Below are 24,232 nucleotides of genomic sequence, written 5' to 3'. Positions count from 1 at the left end.
TGTGTACCCACTGGTGAGTCTACCAGGCTCTAATGGAGAGTTCCAAATCCATGGTTATACAGATGGCTTTCATTAAATTCTGTGGGACTACCCAAAGCAAAACAAAAAGTATAAAAATGTAAATGAGATTCTCAGAGATACAAGAAAGACTGCCCTTAGTACAAAGAAAAAGCATTGGAGAGAGTCTAGGAGAATATATGTAACTTCCAGTAACCAGAATCATGACTCATGACACAAATATGAATGGGAATATTAGCAAGTATTTTATCTGTTCATTAAAAAATCAAAAGCAGAGTAAAGACACACACATACACACACATACACACACACAAAAAAAACCCATACAGTATTCAGAATGCTTTGCCACAACCAAGACATTCTTTCTGACTTCAATTAAACTGATACAAACTGAAAAACAGATACAAGAAATACTTTTTCTTTGAGTTATTCATAAATAGTTCTTCAATTATCTATTGGATAGATCCTATTTAGGAGTATCATATTGGTAAGAGATGGCGTTCAAGTATAAATTTGACATAGAAGCATAATACACAGAGTATAGTAAAGGTGGTGGTCCAGAATACATGCAGCAATTACTTTATTAGGGCAAATATGCCCCCAAAATCTGAATATTGGTAAATTATTCTGTCAAAAGGAACACCAAGTAGAAGACTACAGACACTAATACAGAATATCCCAAGGAAGAACCAGTGAGTGATAAGGAAAAGAAACAACACAAAGAAAAGACATCTCCGGACTATAGAAAGGAATGAATAGGGCTGGAGAGATGGCTCAGTGGTTAAGAGCACTGACTGCTCTTCTAGAGGTCTCAAGTTCAATTCCCAGCAACCACATGGTGGCTCACAACCATCTGTAATGGGACCTGCTGCTCTTTTCTGGTGTGTCTGGAGACAGCTACAGTGTACTCATAAAACAAATAACAAATCTTTTTTTTTAAAAAAAGAAATGAATAAAATTCATTTTTCCTCTTAGAAAAATGTAATTAAAGATGTACTGGAAGACTGAAGCTTCAACTACATTGACTGCTAAATGGATGGGGTATAGGTAGCCTGGTCTGTGAAGCATGGTGTGGATAGCCTGTAGAAAAATACCATCTTCATAATTCTCAAAAATAATATTGAATGAGAGACCGAAAGGACACTGGACGGATCTTAGAACTATTTCTCCACTGTGGAGAAGAATAAATATGCTAACATGTTTTTCTCTTTTTATATGTTCATAAAGAAGGTATTATCACAAGCTTTTCTAAATTAGCTTGATAAACTAAAGTCTCCTAATACACCCTTTATATTCCTCGTGTGTTTTCATATACTATATATATATGTATATATATATATATATATATGCACATGATGCCATTTCTTCCTTGTCAGTTGAACTAGTTCATATGGCAAAATTTAACTTCTTGAGGAAATATCTACTAATAACCAAGTAAAAATTTAAAGAATTATCCCTGGTACAGTTTTCTAGCATGAATCACCACTTCCAAAAACAACAGAGTAATATTGATAACACCAAAAACATAAAGTGTATTGACTGAAGTAATACAGACTCACCAGTAAGATATCCCAAGACTTAAGTCCAGAAGATCTTTTTCTGACCCATAAACTTGGGCAACAATCCCTATAAGTGGCAAAATAACCCTAGAACCAGATTCAGAAAGCATGTCTAAGCTCCTTCTCCCATGCAGAATAACATCACCCACAATCATTTGAACTTTAATTCTTCCATCAATACAAGGGATGCCCTTGTCAGCCTCATAGAGTCACACTTGAGGATAATGGTCTGTCCTCACAAAGATCCCTCCCTAGTGGCATACTTCAGTAAGTCAAAGCTCAGGGAGCAAAAGATTGTTTATTTTAAAAGGTAAGAGTCAAAAAATTTTCAGAGTAGGCATAAGCCCATATGCACAAAAAATAAATATGAATCAGGCATCTTGTGAAAAAGCAGTATGTGTAGAATTTTATAAATAAAGTATTGTCTAATCAGGGTCTCTTTGATGGACTTTTGAAAGATAAGGAAATGGGTTTAGTGTCCAACGAGGCAGTTGCCCAGAATCACACAGCTACCAAGACTCAGAGTGAAATTCAAATTCATAAACATGTGCTTCTAGTGCCCACATGCTCAGGCTGGATCTTATCCTGTATAGGAGGGGGGGAAAAACTATTAAGGGAGGCATGGGTAAAGAGAAAAGGAGACACACATGCAAAAAGGGGACAGAATTATTAAGGAGAGAGGGAGAGCGGGAAAGAGGGAGAGAGGGGAAGAGGGAGAGAGGGAGAAAGGGAGAGAGAGAGAGAGAGAGAGAGAGAGAGAGAGAGAGAAAGAGAGAGAGAGAGGCAAATATGTCTTTAAAAACACAAACAGTAAAATCTCTTCCTAAAATACAAAAGACAAATGAACTTGGCTTCTCTTTAGTAATTCTTTATGTCCTAATAAGCTGTTTTAAAATGGTCTAGAATGTTAAGACCTTGAATAAAATAATCAGAAAAAGCTAAACCTCTGTGCAGAGCCAGTGTATTTACACACAGAGAACAGAATTTGTTTTCATGTTCTTCAGAACTTTATTCTCAGAAGAACAGTCTTATTTCTACAGCCTATTATTCATGCTGGCTTGGCTGGGCCTTGTTTTTCTCTTCATAGTCCCAGAGGTAAAATGTTGCTTTCAGTGTGTATCTATGAATAGACCCATAGACAGCACTGACCTTGGTGGATGAAGCCTCTGCCACTGAAGGATTGATTTCCATACCGGAATTACCCTCAGGATTTTAGCAGAATGTGGAGCAGTGATAACATGTTACCTCTCAACAGCCTTTTCAATCTAGGATGCCCTCTTTGTGTAATCTCTAAATTCTTCACTTTAAGCATTGCAGACTCTCTCTGTCTCTCCTAGACACACTGGTTTCTTCTCAGCCTCCAGATACTTTGAGATTTAGGATTAGTATAGAACTTTTTTTTTGAATATTTAACCCAACCCAACTCTTCAGAATTTCTCTAAACTTCTGTAATTTGTATTGTGTTTTTTAGCAGCAAAACTACATCAACTTCAAACTAGAATACATTTGGTGGATCTGGAGGACTGGTGATCTCTGGCCACATTAATTGATTCAAAAGCAGCATTCTAAATAGAATACATATTAGTGTACTTACCTTAAAGAAATGATAAAAGTCTATGATGACAAATATGCTAAATAGCCTGAGTTGATCACCTCCCAATATATGCATGAATCAAAACATCACCTTGTACTTCATAAATATGTATCAATGTTGTGTCAATCCCCTACAACTTGTGCAAAACCTGGGGATGACATTTTATTCAACTCCAGATTCTTTGGTCACAATTCTGCAGGCTAAACAGGTGTGGAGCTTGTCTCCTGTTTCCTTTTGATGTGGAGCCCAGAAAGATGGGACCCAGCAGCCATCCTCTCAGCATGAATTATATGATAATTTAAGAAACATGGGCAGTAGCAGCTCTGAGTGTAGAAGAGTGACAGACTCTGGTGTTACTAAATGTCTGGGAGTATTAACTCTGCCTTCTGTTACCAGGAGTAGCTTTGTGAACCCACAGTTAATACAATCACACTTGGCTCTGCTCTTGAAATTTACTTTTCCACAATCACTGTTCTAAATTTATCAATCAGTTTATCTTCAAAGGGATGCTTTCTAGGTAAAGTTCACTGAGATCATATAGCATGTACCATGGGCTTTTAGTTAGGACTTATGCCTGACTCGAACTCCCACAAGTTACTTATGCTCTTCATGCTTACTTTATGCCTTGGGTACCACTCAGCCTCCTGCTGTTTCTACTATGCAACTACTTTAAATAGCTGCTTCTCTTGGCCAAGATCTGAGAGGGGCAACCTCCATGATAGACAGCAAGGAGGTGGTGGTGACAATCCACCACTTGCAGCAATCCCTAGAAGGGCTATAGGTATCTCAGATGTGGGGTAGATGTGATATGTATCCTAAAAAAACTTAAAATGGAGGCTTAGAAACTTCGAGGTGATTGGCTGTTTCTGCCCCAAGATGTGAACCTCAAGATTGTACAGAAGATGAGAGGCCCAGCAGGAGTACAGTTGTCTTGAGTGGAGGCTGCAAAGCCAGGGGCTATGTTTCTACCATAAGTTTGAACAGGACACTGGGAAATGGAAACTAATTTTCCCATCCTCTAACAGGCTGAATCTTCCACGTTATGCTATTAGCCCTGCTCATTATGCATATTTTTTCAACTATGTGAGGTAATCATTTCTCTTTCTTCATCAAGGGGTGTTGGTTGATATTTCTCCTACAAATATAATGAACACACTTGTTTGTGTTCAGTCATGGGTCAGGTAACATAGTCTAGTGTCAGGCCTCCTTCTCTGTCTCACCCCCCTTCTGAAAGTGGCTCTTTTATTCACAGATCAGTCACTGCCCATTTCCAACAGTTCCTTCATAGGGCTATTTTGCCTGCTTTACTTAGCCCAAGGGGTAAACATCAGGTGCTTTCTTAATCCCTCAAAGCACAGCTGGGACCAGGGTTCTATAAGGCTTCCAGCATCTAGGGAGTTATACTACACAATAAAGTATAAACACATAAATAGCATCACTAGACTGTAGACACTGTTCCTCAGGCCCCACACATCTATGGAACTGCCCTGCTGTGTCAGCTCTGGGAATGCTAACATATTGGAGGAGCAAGATAAGACAATGATGCATAGATGAAACTGTCTCTGTGGCCTCCAGTCACCTCTTAAAATCTACTACTCTACTTTTCTGAAGCCCTTGGGGAAAAAAATTCCATTGTCAAATCAATTTCTGAGCAGCAGCAATAGAAAGAATAATAAAATAATGGCTGTGTCTTTTTATTTAAATCAGGCTACATTAGTAGTGTTCTAAATACTTTAGTTGTCAACTTGACAAAGCCTGGAGTCATCTGAAAGGAAAACCTCTGTTGTGGATTGTCCAGATCAGATTGGCTTATGATATGTAGGGAATTGTTAATTCATGTAGGAGAGCCCAGCTCACTGTTGGTGGCACCCTCTCTAGGTAGCTTTTCCTAGGCTTGTAATTGAGCGAGGTAAACATGAACCAGCAAGTAAGCCAGCGAGAAGTGCTCCTCTGTGGTTTCTCCCTGAGCTCCTGCCTTGACTTCCATAATGATGAACTATGTCTTGGAAGTGTAAGCAAAATAAATCTTTTCATCCTAAATGTAGATCTTGGTCAGAGTGTTTTATGAGATCAATAGAAAGGATATGAGAATGGTAGGCATCAAAATTTTAAAAATTCAGTACTGTTCAGACAGAGGACACTAAGTGACACAGTGTGCATTTAATTTCATGTCCATACACATGGTCAAGACTGAAGTAGCCTTGCTCTCTGCAATTAAGTACAATAAGAAATTACAAACCAACCCTACTCAAGAACATAGATATAAAAGCCTTCCATTTGCACATTAACTAAAGTAATTCTGTTATGGCCCTATTTACATATCAGCTAAAGAATGAGTGTTAGAATGAATAGGGACTTAAGCTTCCTCATTTCACAAAGTGCTCCTTCCCTACAATAGCCCATACCTTCACAGCATTTCTTCTTTTTCTTTTTCTTTTTTATTAATACATCTATATGTGTTCTGCTTTAAAAAGTTAGAAGAATGAAGGAATCCTCCTTTCAGGTTCTACTTACAAGTATATGAATTAAAACTAACCCTTGAGCCAAAGTTATTTTTAAAAGATGCTTTGTATATTTAACAACATTTTATGCTGCATTTACTAATTGTGTTATTGGTACTTCTGTCTTTTATTTTTGTCCATCCAGCTTCATTTACTAGCCTTCTGAACACATTTTGTTTTTTGTTTGTTGTTTGTTTAGGTTCTAAGTATGAGCATTAGACCAGAGTAAAGTGATAATATGTTTTTTGATAATCATGCCTCTTTAGATATGCCAGCTTCACTACCTGTTCTTTCTTCTGCAGCTTCATTTCCTGCCACTTCATAGTTAGTGGCTTCCAACTCCCTATCTGCAGAGATACTCAATCATCTTTGTGCGCATGCGCACGTGCGCACGTGCCCATATGTGCGTGTGTGTGTGTGTGTGTGTGTGTGTGTGTGTGTGTGTGATTCTGCCCCTATTCTATGATCATCAAATGACCCTTGCTAGCATATAATATGGTTGAAAAATTAAAGTTGCCCCATTCTTTCTAAGAGAGAAAGATGTTCAATCTATAAGATGTTGGTTACTACTTTGGGATTCATGGAAGAATGCTATAGGAAAACCCATTAATTCTAAGTAGCTTTTGTGTATCTCTGCTTGGTTTGCAGACTAGAATTCAGACTACATATGTAAGAGACAGAAAGGAAAAATGAGAGGGGGGAAACCGTTTTTTCTGTTTGTGTTGTGCCATCCCCTACATTTCAGATCTGCACTGGGATTCTTATTTTGATATGGCATATTAAAGTCTACAGCTTCCATGGTTCTGATGCTACAGGTAACTGACCAGTTCTCAAGGGTAAATACTCTATAGACACACTGCACTGTCTATGTTAAAGCCAAGATGTCTACCCAGTTTTAAAACACGTAGAATCCTGGTTATTTTTTTTTATCCCATCTGTTTCGGGGTTAGAGATTTCAAATGGATATACTCCCAAATGACTGTCACACTGACCTCTTAGGCCAAGACAGGATGACTGTGGCTGATACTGGCATGTGATGTCTCAGCTTGTTAAGCCCAGAAAACTGTGGTTGCTTGGGAACCATGGTCATCCCAGTAAGAATTTGCCTTAATAATTTCATTTGGAATAACATTTCACAATTCCTGGTTCCAGAGTTTAAGAACACACACACACACACACACACACACACACACACACACACACACACACAGAGAGAGAGAGAGAGAGAGAGAGAGAGAGAGAGAGAGAGAGAGAGAGAAGAGAGAGCAGGATGTTGCTACTTCTACCCTGAGGAGTCACATGTTCCTACACCAAAATCTGTGTAACCCCAACTAATGTGTGGCCCTATATTCAATTGAAACTATTTGACTGCAGGCAGGAAAGTAACTTTAAGGTATCCAGATGGACTTATGACCCATTAGAGATGTATAATCCCATTAAAAAGGCTACATAAAGATGAACTAGCAAGTACTTTTTAAACTTCAAAGTATCATAATCACCAACTTTTTGATGAGCACCTACTAAAAACCATCACAAAAAAAGAAAATTAGGTAATATTTGTTTCTAATGTTATTGCAATTATGGTCATAGTTGTTTTTCAACTTAAGTGGCTTTTCGTTTGCAACAGTGCCTCTCAATTTTGGTTAACCAGGGAGGCATGAGAAGCTGATGACCAAACTCTGGGAGGAATCTAGAATTTTTATACAATGGTTTCTGGCTGGTCATATAACCCAGACATGTTTGAGAGTAACTTCTGTAGAAATGCCAGTCACCTTAGATTGTTCAACAAATGTCTAACCTTGCTCATGAGCTCAAAACTTCTTTCCAGAGATCTGTGTTCTGCCTTCTTCCTGCCCCTCTGTCACTCAACCTCTTCATCATTCCAAAGCCTTTCTACCTGCTGCTTGTTCCTTCATCAAGATGCTGCTTCAGCAATTTCTTCCTTCAGAAGCCAAACTAAATGCCCTATGTCTAAGACCACATGTTGACTATTTCACATGTTCATCTTTCTTGCATCCAGCTGCTTTATCTCTTTGGGAGCATGTTTTACAACCCTAATTATATATTGATTGATTTTTTTTCTATGCTTTTGGTTTTGCCTCAATATATTGGAAAATCCAGAAAATAGAGGCTTTGCTCTTCTCATTTACTGCCAGATCCCCAGTGTCTGAATGGATGCCTGCTTTGACAAATATCTCTGGAACAGATGAATGAATGAGAAGGAATGAACTGAGAGGGTTTGGTGATTAATCCTCAGTCCTGTAATCATATTCAGAATCTGAATGCCATCATTCTGAGTCTAGATTCATTGATCATTTTTCTGACTCAATCTCACTGACCATTCTTGCTTTCATTCTCTTTACAATGTTTAGATGAGGAAGGTTAGAAAAGACATACAGTTCCTAATAAGGGTCCTGGGACTTGGTACCTTGGAGTTCACCTTATGTGATATAGCATGGAGTGGGCGAGTAGGTACTGTGCAGAGCCAGCTGTGTAAACAGCATCACTTCCAGTCCAATTTAAATGAAGTCAGTAAATTATGCCTCCAGACCCTGAGCCATTTATTTCGACATTATGGAGGAAGAAAAAAGAGTGTTCAAGGAAGCAATTTTTCTGTCTAGGTACTCTATTAAGAAAAGAAAAAATGGAAGGGGCCCCTGGGGGAGAGTATAACACCTGATATGACTGTGGAAGACACTTTAAAAAAATGGAATAATCAAATGGTGGCTTACTCACCCCCAGTCAGTTCTTCCCATTAGTAATAATGGAGGGCCATGAGCTAGAATGAACTTGAGCCCACAGTATGCCCCTGAAGAGATTCAAATGGGGCAGGCAACCCTGCAGAAGCAATAAGACCAATGTTAATAAAAGTCACCTTTGTCAACCCTTTGGAAGATGCTATTATCCAAGGAGTACTAACACATTTCTTTTTGTTTTTTTTCTTCCTCTCCACTGTTTCTGACAATGAAAAATACCTGTTCTATTCTGGTGGTTTAACATACATAACAGGGGCAGAGTTTTCCTCTTTACCACCCACGTGAACACAGCCTTATCTAGTACCACTATCAGAGAAGGATCATTCTGAACTCAGGGATATTAGTGCCTGACTAGCATGTGCTTTTAAGGAAAGCTTGGAAGAACAGAGGGTAATTTAATAACTGCAATTTTTCTTGGATGTTCCTACAATTCTAGAAACAAAACAAGAATCCTAGTTTCTACCTGAGAGGAATTGGGAAGAATGGGCATACAACTTGTTCACCATCTTTCCATTGCTGAGTGGCTGATTAGAATTCCAACCAAGCTGAACACAATTTGTAATGAACTACAGCCTTAGAAGCCTCTGGAGATGCTCATAATTATGTGAGTACCTACTTGCATTGTTATTAATATTAGTGGTCATCATCAACACTAAAGGAAAGTCTGTGGTAACTCTATGATAAGGCAAAAATATAATCTCATTTAAACCTCAGCAGTAATTAATTCTTACCACAATCCAATTCAGAAGAAATTATAACTTTTCCCTTTCAGATAAAAGTACTAAGAGTCAGAAAGTTAAATGGAAGCCAGTAAATAGGCTGTTGGGTGAGCATGCATCTTTCATCTTTTCTCTTTGCCTTGGTTCTCTGTTTGAACTAGCCTAGAAAACATCAGGTTGTCATACAACACCAAAAATATTGAACTCCCAGCGTTGAAGCCTGCTTTGGCTACTAAGCCATTCTGTGACCTTTAGATGGATCTTTTCTCATTTCTGGTAGATAGTCTGTCTGGCTTTTCTCTGTCGCCTCTTGATTCATGGCTGAGGGCATTTTCCCAATGCAAAAACTTGGGCAAAACATACAAAGCCACCATCTGGTAGGCTCTTCAAATGTTGGGCTCTTTCAAATGGGTGATCACCCAGGTTTTAAAATTGATGGTGAGGGCAGACCTATACAAGGACAAAAATCTCAGAGTGTCAAGGGGCAAGAATAGGTCATCAAAAAAAAATAAATCTAAACAAGCTTGTGTTCATATTACTATTGTGCACAGAGACTGGGACTATGGAATCATTTCCCCTCCACACATACAGTTCACAAGACATTTGGGGGAAAGAAAACCCAGAGCTGAGAACATAACTACCTGAACTTGAAATAAGGTAAAGACCAAATTAAAGCAGGAAGCCTAAGGCATGAATATAAATGGATGATTATCAGCAAATCAGCCTGTGGTGGCAAGTAAAAAGAAACACAAAAAGATCCTCTTACCATGGAAATAAAAGCTGGGCAAAATGTGGGAAGTAGAAGAGAGCCTGAATTCAAGGGTTGGGGATTCCTTATAATTTTCTGAATACCATCACCCTAATAACAATGCTAGCTAATAGTTCTTGCAGGCTAAGGAGGAACAAGCGCCCAAGCTGTGTACATCATGGCGCTGCTCTCACTCAGTCATTGGACTATGTGATAAAAACTTGTCCAGACCACTCAGTTCATCAAAAGAACATACAGGATTCCAAGTCTGGTTCTGATCTTCTCAATCTTTAACTCTCACATATGGTAATGGTCTATGTTGTTGGGGCAAAGATTAAGTGTGGGACTCGTGATCAATTGGATTCTAGACATGAATATTATTCTGTAAGGGGACAAGGGATTAAGAATTGTGATCCTGCTTTCTTCTCTTTCTTTTCTCTGTCCACTTTAGGTGTTGTCTTGGCTGAGGTTCTGAACTACCTCTGTTAATTAACATCCCTTTCCATGGTGTGTGACATCTGTTACTTCAGCTGCACTTAAACCTCTCTATTTGATTTTCTCTTGTTTATTGATGGGTTGGTGGACTGACTGTTCTTCAAATATCTTCCAAGTCAAGTCCAGTTTGAGGTGCTGAGTTCACAGAGGGATGTCAAGATAAGGAAGGGGTACTAGAGCTTCCTCCAGTAAAGAGGATTTGTAGACAAATCCTACTCCTATACACAATAGGAAGCATATGGTGAGGAGACTACATGGAGATGACAAAGTGCAGGAAGGGCAGGACAGCAAGTCTCCTTCCAACACTGTAGATACCCTATGACATATATACAGAATGCCTATGATGCTCCCCAAATTCTGCTCTGATGAAAATCCTCCAAGGCACTGATAGAAAAAACTGAGGTTAACACACTGATCAAGAGTCATTTATAGTGGTTTAGATTGCATCAAGAACTTGACTTCTAGTTGTCTGAGATCCAGTGTGGAAGCAATTGGTAATAATAAACAATTTCACATATACAAAATTCCATGGAAATAAACAATTAGACATTCGTTAGCTACTGGATGTGAGCAGTTATTGCCTCAGTGTAGTAATTGCTCAAGGAGCATTGAGGAAAACAATGTTTGTTTTCCTGGAACCACAGAAACAATTGAAATAAAGAGTAGATGATGACTCAAAACTACAAGTGACTTAACAAAAACAAGACTCGATACTCACCATCAAGGACCATAATGTGAGCAGTCTGGATTCAATCCCTGAGATTTCATTTAGCAAAGCTCCTTTTTTTCATCTTATGTGATATTTCTGTCCACTTGAGAGGTCACTTCCTGCCCATGTCCATTTACTTGGATATGCCCACTCCTGACACTGGTATCTGTAGCAAACACAGGTGGTTAAAAGATGGTGGCTTTTTATATTTCCTGTGGATTGAACTATCCTTGCTTCTGTACATTAAAGTTGATCCTCTCTTCAAGATAATTCACAACTCCTAACATGCCCTAAATTTAACTTTGTAGATGTGTGCATGTAAACAAAATGCTAGGACCTGACAAACTATCCACACATTAAAACTTACATAAAAATTTGCACTCACACTATATTTGTATATGTTGAGCATGTAGTAGTTTGCATAGCACTGTCTCAAACAGTGTGTACTTATGATGGAAAAATCTACATCATTTTATACTCACTCATATCAAGCTTAGGAAGACAAACATGAAGAGGAGAGAGACAGGGAGACAGAGAGACAGAGAGAGTGGAAGACAGAAAGAGAACTTACGAGATATAGAGAAGATCTCCATGAGTTTGAAGTCAACCTGGGTTACATAGTGAGTTCAAAACAGTAATGAATAATTTCCTTCAAAATGAATTAATATTATGAAGCGCTTTGGAGAGAAACAAACATGGCAAGGAAACTGAGAATAACAGAAGCCATGGTTTAGCTCAGTCTCAGAAATCAGAAAGCCAGGCACACTATGTCCCAAGGGTCCCTGAGTCAGAATGTTCCAAAAAGTAACAAAAATAGTAAGCATAGATGAAAATAGTGAGAGGATGGATGAATAGTTTAATAATAAGTTAAAAGAAGATGCTAAACCATATACCCTATTCTATAGTTTAGAAGTGTACCCCTATCAAAGACCCCTGTCTTGGAAGCTTCGTCTTAGATAATGACATTCCTGGAAAGTGGTTCATAGAAGGTGGGGCCTAGAGGAAGAAATGAAGTTGTTAGAGTTGGGGGGTGTGATTTTAAAGTTAGTAGAATCTCCAAGCCACTCCTCAGCTGCCGTGAAGCAGTTCCACCACCGACTCTTATTCATGATGATCCTTATCATAGGATGAGTGGCAAGTCAACATACCCGGATAATTTATGATGCACTCAAATTAATGTGAAATTCAACGGGAATCTGCTGAAGGTTAGAAGAGGAATAGATGAGTTAAAAAATTGTCCCATTTCATGGATCTGGGGCCTGTCTTACCCAGTCATCACATGGGAAATGTTGATGTCGGCTCTATATGTTATCTACTGTGGGTGGTGCTGACATAGAATTCGTGTCCAAGCTTTTGTTTGCCGATGTGTCTTCATCTGTCAGGCATATACAGTGAAATTCTGGGGTTTCATGTTAACTATATGTTTAGCTTGTTAAGAAAAAGCCAAATTTCAGTGACTATGCCATTTTAGATTCCAGTGACCAATATGTGATGTGTCTAATTTCTAATTATCTACATACCTCAATATTAATAAATTTTGATCATGTTTACACTAAGTGAAAATGCCAGACACAGGACCACATATTATGTACTATTCAATTTGTGTGAAATATTTGAACTAGGCAAATCCATAGAGACAGAAAACAGATTAGTGGTTGCTTAAGGCTATAAGAAAAGGGTTGGGAAGGGTGACTGATTAATTATACTTCTATGGTGATAAATAAGAGAATAAAATCCAAGTAATGAAATTAGTAGTGATTTTGCAAAATATTGTCAATGTATTCAATACTGTTGAATTATGTAACTTAAGATGGTTGAGCTGTTAAATATTCTATCATATGTTCTTTACTATGGTAGAAGACAAAGACAGCTCACAGTTGCATGGGAAGTTAATTAAGAGGGACAGAAGAAGTGTGAGGAAATGACCTCAGCTTTCCAGGTGAGAGGGGTGAAAGCCAAAAGCAAGGGCAGGTGGCCTTAGGAGTGAAATTTGACTAGGCAGGCTGATACTTACTTGATCTTTAAAGTAACACCATCTTTTATTTTGTCATAATTTTAATTCCCTTGTTGTTCAGAGTTAGACCAACTTCTTTTGCTGTCTGCCATCAATATAATCCTCATCTCCACTGACTCATCGCTAGGTCTCTCTTCCCACTGTCTGCTCTGTCATCCCAGAAGCATAGATGTTTTATTACATCTGTTAAATAAATAAAAGTAAACCAGCAGCATCAGAGAGCTTAAGGCTGTGTGTGTAAACCTGCTGGGTAGCTCTTCTCATTACACAGTTCCTCCTCATTTTCCAATCCTCATCCAGTTAGGTCCTGGACCACATGTAAGAAGGCCCTAAAATCAATATGGTATTTAACAGGAACGTACTGAAGCATGGCCAGCCCAGAAGCAATCTGCTGACTCGCTAACATCAGGAGGGCTTCTCGGTCCCAGCTGCTACTGCTCTAGCATGGGTGGAAGCCCCAGAAAGACAAATTGCTGTCATCAGTTCCCAAGAAGAAAGACTTGTGGCCTACCTTCTGCAGCAGTGAAAGGGAAGAAGAAGAGCAAGCTGATCGGTCTGTCCCTGCTATGTAATGAGGACCACTCCTGACACCGGATGACAGTGGACTTGAAAGCAAGTTAGCAATCACCCCCCTGTTTCCCCATTAGCCGCGTGACTTTGTATGTTGCAGGGTCAGCCCAGGCCAGGCCTGTTGTGGTGACTTTGCAGAGAAGGTGCTCTGATCCCATTAATATGGACTCTGCCTCCTTCAACCCTGGCACAAACAAGTAAGCTGTCATCCACTGCACAGCACAGAGCAGGTGCAAAAAGAAAGCTTGGGGAAAAAAAATCAACATAACCGGGCAAACATCACTCACTATACTCTCTTCTCAGAGTCAGCCTTGCATGCCAGTTTTAGAGACCCCGGTGCTTGGCATCATTACATCTCATTATGAGAAGAGTCATTTTAGTAGGCATCTCTCAATAGGAAACAATGCAGCAAGGAGTGCAGACTGATGATCACCGAGGCTACACAAATCCATTATTAAATACTGGCTCTCCCCACACCCTGGCGGAGTGGCCTCGGGAAGGCTGTCTAGTTCCTAAAGCCTCAGGCTTTTTATCTGGGAAGTGGATGTTAGGTGTATCCTTCATGCAGCTCCTGGGAGAAGTGTGATAGCCGAATGTCAGGGGTTAACGGTGCTTAAGACAGCAAATATTAGTTAATGACTGTAACCGTGATTGCTATCAGAATTGTTTCTTGCACATGCTGAGGATTTCATTGCGATGAGAAACTCAAATTCCTCTTTGAGCCTCTGAAGAGGACAACAGTTTCTTGAATGAGGACGGGTGCTTTGGAGGAAAAGCTCAGAGCCTGTTCTGGATCCCTCCCAGCCTGACTTCCTTCAGTTGTGAGCAATCACACACATCTGAAACCAATAGGGAGGAGCAGTTCCCAGGAGATTATCTCCGAGTTCATGCTTAGCAAGATGCTTTCCTGCTTTTAGGATTTACAGTCAGAGAAATCCAGGATGACTGTAGTTAGAACAAGAGCATTTGGGCAGGTTCACAGTAAGCAGTAGGGTAGAAGGAAATTGGGAGCTATGTGATTAGAGGCTTCTCAGGAAAGTCACTGCATGCAAAACAGCTGAGTAGAAGAGTGGCTACACCAACTTGAATCATAAGAAACCTGAACTAGAAATATGGAAATGCCCACCTTCGTGATAATGGAATGAACCTCTGAACTGTAAGCCAGCCTCAATTAAATGTTGTCCTTTATAAGAGTTGCCTTGAGCCATGATGTCTATTCACAGCAGCAAAACCCAAAGTAAAACAAATGTGTTACCATGGTATCACTTTTTGATCAGAAAGGGAAGCAGAAAGTCTTACTGTTAAAGAAGCAGAACAATACAAGTGAGTTATGGTTCTCAGAAAGTACTGTGCATACCTGAGGGTTGGGCTAAACTCAGTTTTAGCTTAAGATAGCGTCAAGATTTAGCAAAGTTGTTTTTCTCACTTCAACATAGCATCTACAGTCAGGCAGCAGAGAGACATGAGTTCTGTCATTCAACATTTTGTTCCATCTTCTTTCAGGATAGGTCTTCCCTCCACAGATAAACCTTTCTGAAGTAGCTTCATAGATTTGCCCAGGGTATATTTTCCAGGTGATCTTAAATCCAGTTTAGTTTCCAATGGAGTTTAACCATCACAGAAACCAAAATAGCCATGGAGATGAGAGGCAGATGAATTGCTCTATTTGTTGAAGCAAGTTGTGATTACACATGTATTTGTTTCTGATTTTGTGAAGCTTCTTTGTCCTTATGTCTCATCTACTTCTGTATGTATGTGTCATTTTCCAAGAATAAAGAGGCAGGCTGGGAATGTGATTGTTATAGGATTTAGAAGGTCTTTGTTCCATTCCCACCAATGGGATAAAAAGAAAATAGGCTGAGGAAGGGGAGAATGAAGAGGGAGCCTAAGAAGATTTGGAGGAAAAGAAATTGCTGAGTTCAAATATGCAGGAAGCATGGACATATTTAAGGTCCATGGCTTCAGCAGACACAGACAATCATGGACCCAGGTCAGGGATAGGCTCCCTCAGTCCACTCTGCTGGGATTTTATTTAAACAATGCACACAACAGCATCCTTCTCGGAGAATCTGGGTACCAGCTGCATGAGCTGCCAGGGGATCCTACCTGGATAAATACACTACTTTTGAAAATTCCTGGGAAATGCTTAGCATAATTTTGAAGACACTGACCCTCCTGCACATAAGGTCCATAACACGGGAAGAAAGCACAGCTTTAGAAAGTGACCAGGAGTCTGCTTTTATGCTGAGTCTAGTGACAGCACCTAATGGCGATTCAGAGCGTGTTGCAAAGATGTCATCCTGAAGTAGATGCACCAGTCATTCCCCTAAGAACAGCCAGATTTAAGTCATAGGTCACAATAGAACAATTTCAAGACTTTAATATAATTAAGAAACAGTAGAGACTTCTAGGATGCAAACCCATCTTTACTTTTGCTTCTTGGAGAAAAGGATTAAAAACAAAATGCCCTGCTCCTTCCAAATGATTCTGATAAATAATGGACTAAAACGTTATTCATCTTGACAACACTGTTTACTGAATAGAATTGTTGTTAGGTACCAAACAATTGGTGTAGGTCAAATCTGGTAGCTCTCCTAGTTTGCTTGGAACTGAGACTATGATTGTAAATATCACTGCAATGTAACATTCTTTTTTTTATTTTTTTTATTTATTTTTTTTTTGCAATTACTGCCTCTTGCCTTTTATTTGCTATTTTACAAATATTTAAAGCAGTTGAAGACAAGCATTCAATATTTCTTTTTTTTACTGCAAAATTCTTTTTTTTTTTTATTAACTTGAGTATTTCTTATATACATTTCGAGTGTTATTCCCTTTCCCGGTATCCGGGCAAACATCCCCCTCCCCCCTCCCCTTCCTTATGGGTGTTCCCCTCCCAACCCTCCCCCCATTGCCGCCCTCCCCCCACCAGTCTAGTTCACTGGGGGTTCAGTCTTAGCAGGACCCAGGGCTTCCCCTTCCACTGGTGCTCTTACTAGGCTATTCATTGCTACCTATGAGGTCAGAGTCCAGGGTCAGTCCATGTATAGTCTTTAGGTAGTGGCTTAGTCCCTGGAAGCTCTGGTTGCTTGGCATTGTTGTAGATATGGGGTCTCGAGCCCCTTCAAGCTCTTCCAGTTCTTTCTCTGATTCCTTCAACGGGGGTCCTATTCTCAGTTCAGTGGTTTGCTGCTGGCATTCGCCTATGTATTTGCTGTATTCTGACTGTGTCTCTCAGGAGCGAACTACATCCGGCTCCTGTCGGTCTGCACTTCTTTGCTTCATCCATCTTGTCTAATTGGGTGGCTGTATATGTATGGGCCACATGTGGGGCAGGCTCTGAATGGGTGTTCCTTCAGTCTCTGTTTTAATCTTTGCCTCTCTCTTCCCTGCCAAGGGTATTCTTGTTCCCCTTTTAAAGAAGGAGTGAAGCATTCACATTTTGATCATCCGTCTTGAGTTTCATTTGTTCTAGGTATCTAGGGTAATTCAAGCATTTGGGCTAATAGCCACTTATCAATGAGTGCATACCATGTATGTCTTTTTGTGATTGGGTTAGCTCACTCAGGATGATATTTTCCAGTTCCAACCATTTGCCTACGAATTTCATAAACTCGTTGTTTTTGATAGCTGAGTAATATTCCATTGTGTAGATGTACCACATTTTCTGTATCCATTCCTCTGTTGAAGGGCATCTGGGTTCTTTCCAGCTTCTGGCTATTATAAATAAGGCTGCAATGAACATAGTGGAGCACGTGTCTTTTTTATATGGTGGGGCATCTTTTGGGTATATGCCCAAGAGAGGTATAGCTCGATCCTCAGGCAGTTCAATGTCCAATTTTCTGAGGATCCTCCAGACTGATTTCCAGAATGGTTGTACCAGTTTGCAATCCCACCAACAATGGAGGAGTGTTCCTCTTTCTCCACATCCTCGCCAGCATCTGTTGTCCCCTGAGTTTTTGATCATAGCCATTCTCACTGGTGTGAGGTGAAATCTCAGGGTTGTTTTGATTTGCATTTCCCTTATGACTAAAGATGTTGAACATTTCTTTAGGTGTTTCTCAGCCATTCGGCATTCCTCAGCTGTGAATTCTTTGTTTAGCTCTGAACCCCATTTTTTAATAGGGTTATTTGTTTCCCTGCGGTCTAACTTCTTGAGTTCTTTGTATATTTTGGATATAAGGCCTCTATCTGTTGTAGGATTGGTAAAGATCTTTTCCCAATCTGTTGGTTGCCGTTTTGTCCTAACCACAGTGTCCTTTGCCTTACAGAAGCTTTGCAGTTTTATGAGATCCCATTTGTCGATTCTTGATCTTAGAGCGTAAGTTATTGGTGTTTTGTTTAGGAAATTTTTTCCAGTGCCCATGTGTTCCAGATGCTTCCCTAGTTTTTCTTCTATTAGTTTGAGTGTGTCTGTTTTGATGTGGAGGTCCTTGATCCACTTGGACTTAAGCTTTGTACAGGGTGATAAGCATGGATCGATCTGCATTCTTCTACATGTTGACCTCCAGTTGAACCAGCACCATTTGCTGAAAATGCTATCTTTTTTCCATTTGATGGTTTTGGTTCCTTTGTCAAAAATCAAGTGACCATAGGTGTGTGCGTTCATTTCTGGGTCTTCAATTCTATTCCATTGGTCTATCTGTCTGTCTCTGTACCAATACCATGCAGTTTTTATCACTATTGCTCTGTAATACTACTTGAGTTCAGGGATAGTGATTCCCCCTGAGGCCCTTTTATTGTTGAGGATAGATTTAGCTATCCTGGGTTTTTTTGTTATTCCAGATGAATTTGCAAATTGTTCTGTCTAACTCTTTGAAGAATTGGATTGGTATTTTGATGGGGATTGCATTGAATCTGTAGATTGCTTTTGGTAAAATGGCCATTTTTACTATATTAATCCTGCCAATCCATGAGCATGGGAGATCTTTCCATCTTCTGAGGTCTTCTTCAATTTCCTTCTTCAGTGTCTTGAAGTTCTTATTGTACAGACCTTTTACTTGCTTTGTTAAAGTCACACTGAGGTACTTTATATTATTTGGGTCTATTATGAAGGGTGTCGTTTCCCTAATTTCTTTCTCGGCTTGTTTCTCTTTTGTATAGAGGAAGGCAACTGATTTATTTGAGTTAATTTTATACCCAGCCACTTTGCTGAAGTTGTCTATCAGCTTTAGTAGTTCTCTGGTGGAACGTTTGGGATCACTTAAATATACTATCATATCATCTGCAAATAGTGATATTTTGACTTCTTCTTTTCCGATCTCTATTCCCTTGACCTCCTTTTGTTGTCTGATTGCTCTGGCTAGAACTTCAAGAACTATATTGAATAAGTAGGGAGAGAGTGGGCAGCCTTGTCTAGTCCCTGATTTTAGTGGGATTGCTTCAAGTTTCTCTCCATTTAGTTTAATGTTAGCAACTGGTTTGCTGTATATGGCTTTTACTATGTTCAGGTATGGGCCTTGAATTCCTATTCTTTCCAGGACTTTTATCATGAAGGGGTGTTGAATTTTGTCAAATGCTTTCTCAGCGTCTAATGAAATGATCATGTGGTTTTGTTCTTTCAGTTTGTTTATATAATGGATCACGTTGATGGTTTTCTGTATATTAAACCATCCCTGCATGCCTGGGATGAAGCCTACTTGGTCATGGTGGATGATTGTTTTCATGTGCTCTTGGATTCGGTTTGCCAGAATTTTGTTGAGTATTTTTGCGTCGATATTCATAAGGGAAATTGGTCTGAAGTTCTCTTTCTTTGTTGGTTCTTTGTGTGGTTTAGGTATAAGAGTAATTGTGGCTTCGTAGAAGGTATTCGGTAGTGATCCATCTGTTTCAATTTTGTGGAATAGTTTGGATAATATTGGTATGAGGTCTTCTATGAAGGTTTGATAGAATTCTGCACTAAACCAGTCTGGACCTGGGCTCTTTTTGGTTGGGAGACCTTTAATGACTGCTTCTATTTCCTTAGGAGTTATGGGGTTGTTTAACTGGTTTATCTGTTCCTGATTTAACTTCGGTACCTGGTATCTGTCTAGGAAATTGTCCATTTCCTGAAGATTTTCAAGTTTTGTTGAATATAGGTTTTTATAGTAAGATCTGATGATTTTTTGAATTTCCTCTGAATCTGTTTTTATGTCTCCCTTTTCACTTCTGATTTTGTTAATTTGGACACACTCTCTGTGTCCTCTCGTTAGTCTGGCTAAGGGTTTATCTATCTTATTGATTTTCTCAAAGAACCAACTTTTGGTTCTGCTGATTCTTTCTATGGTCCTTTTTGTTTCTACTTGGTTGATTTCTGCTCTGAGTTTGATTATTTCCTGCCTTCTACTCCTCCTGAGTGTATTTGCTTCTTTTTGTCTAGAGCTTTTAGGTGTGCTGTCAAGCTGCTGACATATGCTCTTTCCTGTTTCTTTCTGCAGTCACTCAGCGCTATGAGTTTTCCTCTTAGCACAGCTTTCATTGTGTCCCATAAGTTTGGGTATGTTGTACCTTCATCTTCATTAAATTCTAAAAAGTTTTTAATTTCTTTCTTTATTTCTTCCTTGACCAGGTTATCATTGAGTAGAGCATTGTTCAATTTCCACGTATATGTGGGCATTCTTCCCTTATTGTTATTGAAGACCAGTTTTAGGCCGTGGTGGTCCGATAGCACTCATGGGATTATTTCTATCTTTCTGTACCTGTTGAGGCCCGTTTTTTGACCAATTATATGGTCAATTTTGGAGAAAGTACCATGAGGAGCTGAGAAGAAGGTATATCCTTTTGCTTTATGATAGAATGTTCTATAAATATCCGTTAAGTCCATTTGGCTCATGACTTCTCTTAGTCTGTCTACATCTCTGTTTAATTTCTGTTTCCATGATCTGTCCATTGATGAGAGTGGGGTGATGAAATCTCCCACTATTATTGTGTGAGGTGCAATGTGTGTTTTGAGCTTTAGTAAGGTTTCTTTTACGTATGTAGGTGCCCTTGTATTTGGGGCATAGATATTTAGGATTGAGAGTTCATCTTGGTGGATTTTTCCTTTGATGAATATGAAGTGTCCTTCCTTATCTTTTTTGATGACTTTTAGTTGGAAATTGATTTATTTGATATTAGAATGGCTACTCCAGCTTGCTTCTTCTGACCATTTGCTTGGAAAATTGTTTTCCAGCCTTTCACTCTGAGGTAATGTCTGTCTTTGTCTCTGAGGTGTGTTTCCTGTAGGCAGCAGAATGCAGGGTCCTCGTTGCGTATCCAGTTTGTTAATCTATGTCTTTTTATTGGGGAGTTGAGGCCATTGATGTTGAGAGATATTAAGGAATAGTGATTATTGCTTCCCGTTATATTCATATTTGGATGTGAGGTTATGTTTGTGTGCTTTCATTCTCTTTGTTTTGTTGGCAAGACGATTAGTTTCTTGCTTCTTCTAGGGTATAGCTTGCCTCCTTATGTTGGGCTTTACCATTTATTATCCTTTGTAGTGCTGGATTTGTAGAAAGATATTGTGTAAATTTGGTTTTGTCATGGAATATCTTGGTTTCTCCATCTATGTTAATTGAGAGTTTTGCTGGATACAGTAACCTGGGTTGGCATTTGTGTTCTCTTAGGGTCTGTATGACATCAGTCCAGGATCTTCTGGCCTTCATAGTTTCTGGCAAGAAGTCTGGTGTGATTCTGATAGGTCTGCCCTTATATGTTACTTGACCTTTTTCCCTTACTGCCTTTATATTCTTTCTTTATTTTGTGCGTTTGGTGTTTTGACTATTATGTGACGGGAGGTGTTTCTTTTCTGGTCTAATCTATTTGGAGTTCTGTAGGCTTCTTTTATGCCTATGGGTATCTCTTTTTTTAGGTTAGGGAAGTTTTCTTCTATGATTTTGTTGAAGATATTTACTGGTCCTTTGAGCTGGGAGTCTTCACTCTCTTCTATACCTATTATCCTTAGGTTTGATCTTCTCATTGAGTCCTGGATTACCTGTATGTTTTGGACCAGTAGCTTTTTCTGCTTTACATTATCTTTGACAGTTGAGTCAATGATTTCTATGGATTCTTCTGCTCCTGAGATTCTCTCTTCCATCTCTTGTATTCTGTTGGTGATGCTTGTATCTACGGCTCCTTGTCTCTTCTTTGGTTTTCTATATCCAGGGTTGTTTCCATGTGTTCTTTCTTGATTGCTTCTATTTCCATTTTTAATTCCTTCAACTGTTTGATTGTGTTTTCCTGGAATTCTTTCAGGGATTTTTGCGATTCCTCTCTGTAGGCTTCTACTTGTTCTCTAAGCGAGTTCTTCACGTCTTTCTTGAAGTCCTCCAGCATCATGATCAAATATGATTTTGAATCTAGATCTTGCTTTTCTGGTGTGTTTGGATATTCCATGTTTGTTTTGGTGGGAGAATTGTGCTCCGATGGTGCCATGTAGTCTTGGTTTCTGTTGCTTGGGTTCCTGCGCTTGCCTCTCGCCATCAGATTATCTCTAGTGTTACTTTGTTCTGCTATTTCTGACAGTGGCTAGACTGTCCTATAAGCCTGTGTGTCAGGAGTGCTGTAGACCTGTTTTCCTCTCTTTCAGTCAGTTATGGGGACAGAGTGTTCTGCTTTTGGGCGTGTGGTTTTTCCTCTCTACAGGTCTTCAGCTGTTCCTGTGGGCCTGTGTCTTGAGTTCACCAGGCAGCTTTCTTGCAGCAGAAAAGTTGGTCTTACCTGTGGTCCCGAGGCTCAAGTTCGCTCGTGGGGTGCTGCCCACGGGCTCTCTGCAGCGGCAGCAACCAGGAAGACCTGTGCCGCCCCTTCCGGGAGCTTCAGTGCACCAGGGTTCCAGATGGCCTTTGGTGTTTTCCTCTGGTGTCTGAGATGTGTGCACAGAGAGCAGTCTCTTCTGGTTTCCCAGGCTTGTCTGCCTCTCTGAAGGTTTAGCTCTCCCTCCCACGGGATTTGGGTGCAGAGAACTGTTTATCCGGTCTGTTTCCTTCAGGTTCTGGCGGTGTCTCAGGCAGGGGTCCTGCCGCTCCTGGGCCCTCCCCCACGGGAGCCCAGAGGCCTATACAGTTTCCTCTTGGGCCAGGGATGTGGGCAGGGGTGGGCAGTGTTGGTGGTCTCTTCCACTCTGCAGCCTCAGGAGTGCCCACCTGATCAGGCGGTGAGGTCTCTTTCCCGAGGGGTCTGGGAGCAGAGAGCTGCTGTGGGCCGTGATCCGCGGGCGTGGGACCTCCGGCAAACACAGGACGTGCCCGGTCCTAGATGAACTCTGCCTCTATGTGTCCCGATCTCACCAGGCAGCTCTCTTGCAGCAGACAAGTTGGTCTTACCTGTGGTCCCGAGGCTCAAGTTTGCTAGCGGGGTGCTGCCCAAGGGCTCTCTGCAGCGGCAGCAACCAGGAAGACCTGTGCTGCCCCTTCCGGGAGCTTCAGTGCACCAGGGTTCCAGATGGCCTTTGGTGTTTTCCTCTGGCGTCCGAGATGTATGTACAGAGAGCAGTCTCTTCTGGTTTCCCAGGCTTGTCTGCCTCTCTGAAGGTTCAGCTCTCCCTACCACGGGATTTGGGTGCAGAGAGCAATGTAACATTCTTGTACTTTTATCTTCTAGTCTCTTTTTTGATATCCCTGGTAATTATAATTTATTAGAATTAATTTCCATAAATAAAATTAAATACATATACCAGTTTGGGTCTATATAAGGCCTATAAATTGTGCTTATTAAATTTTTATTTTTTAGAATATTCAAATTTCACTGACAGTTTAGTTCTAATTTTCTTTTTCCTTGTTTTATTCCACTTATTCATTTTTTATTTACATTTCAAAGTTATCTGGGCAAAGGTCAGAAGAGCTATTGACTTCAGTGTTGAGCTTGGACCAGGTTCACAGTGGTATGGTTCTGCAGAAGACAGACAAGGCAGTCACGAGTTTAATCTGGCTCAGGAAATGGCCCCAGTTTCAAGCAGCCTCCTCCATATTTCTAAACCAACTGAAATCAGACTTCATATTTGAATCACAGCTGCCTGAATTACATCCAATCTAAGGTGGCTTTGAAATTTTCATATTAATGGACTGGAATATAAAAAGTAATAAGAGAAATCTATAGACCTATATAACTTTAAAGTTTTATGTGCATGGACCTGGAAATATTAGAAATGTAGTTCATGGTGGTGCATAATAGTCATGGTGTAAGAAAATCTATGATCTGGCTAGGGTGCTGGGCTGGATGGTCTGGGAGCTCAACAATGTATTCAAAGGACATGAGAAGAAGCCAAAGGCAGGGTGTGTATAAAAACTGACAAAACAAAGGGAAGAAGGGTGGGGCCATCAAGTTTCTCCCCTTTTACCTCCAATAGGATGCCTGAAAAATCTATACCACTCTTCTCATGAATGTCTTAGTGTACTCTGAAAACCCTCAGATTTTAATCCCCACTTTGTATTTCTGAGCAGCCTACTTAAATTACACAGAGAGTTTGGAGATTGTATTTGTTTGTGATTGATTGATTGATTGATTTAAGACAAGATCTGTGTAGCTCCGGCTGACTTGAAACTTGCTATTGTAGGCTTCACTGAGTCTCACAATTAAAGGCATGTACCATTGC

Source organism: Rattus norvegicus, chromosome 19 (genome assembly GCF_036323735.1).
Source record: "Rattus norvegicus strain BN/NHsdMcwi chromosome 19, GRCr8, whole genome shotgun sequence".
NCBI classification, from domain to species: Eukaryota; Metazoa; Chordata; class Mammalia; order Rodentia; family Muridae; genus Rattus; species Rattus norvegicus.
The sequence above is the reverse complement of the archived record's forward strand: the minus strand, read 5'-3'. Positions refer to the sequence as shown.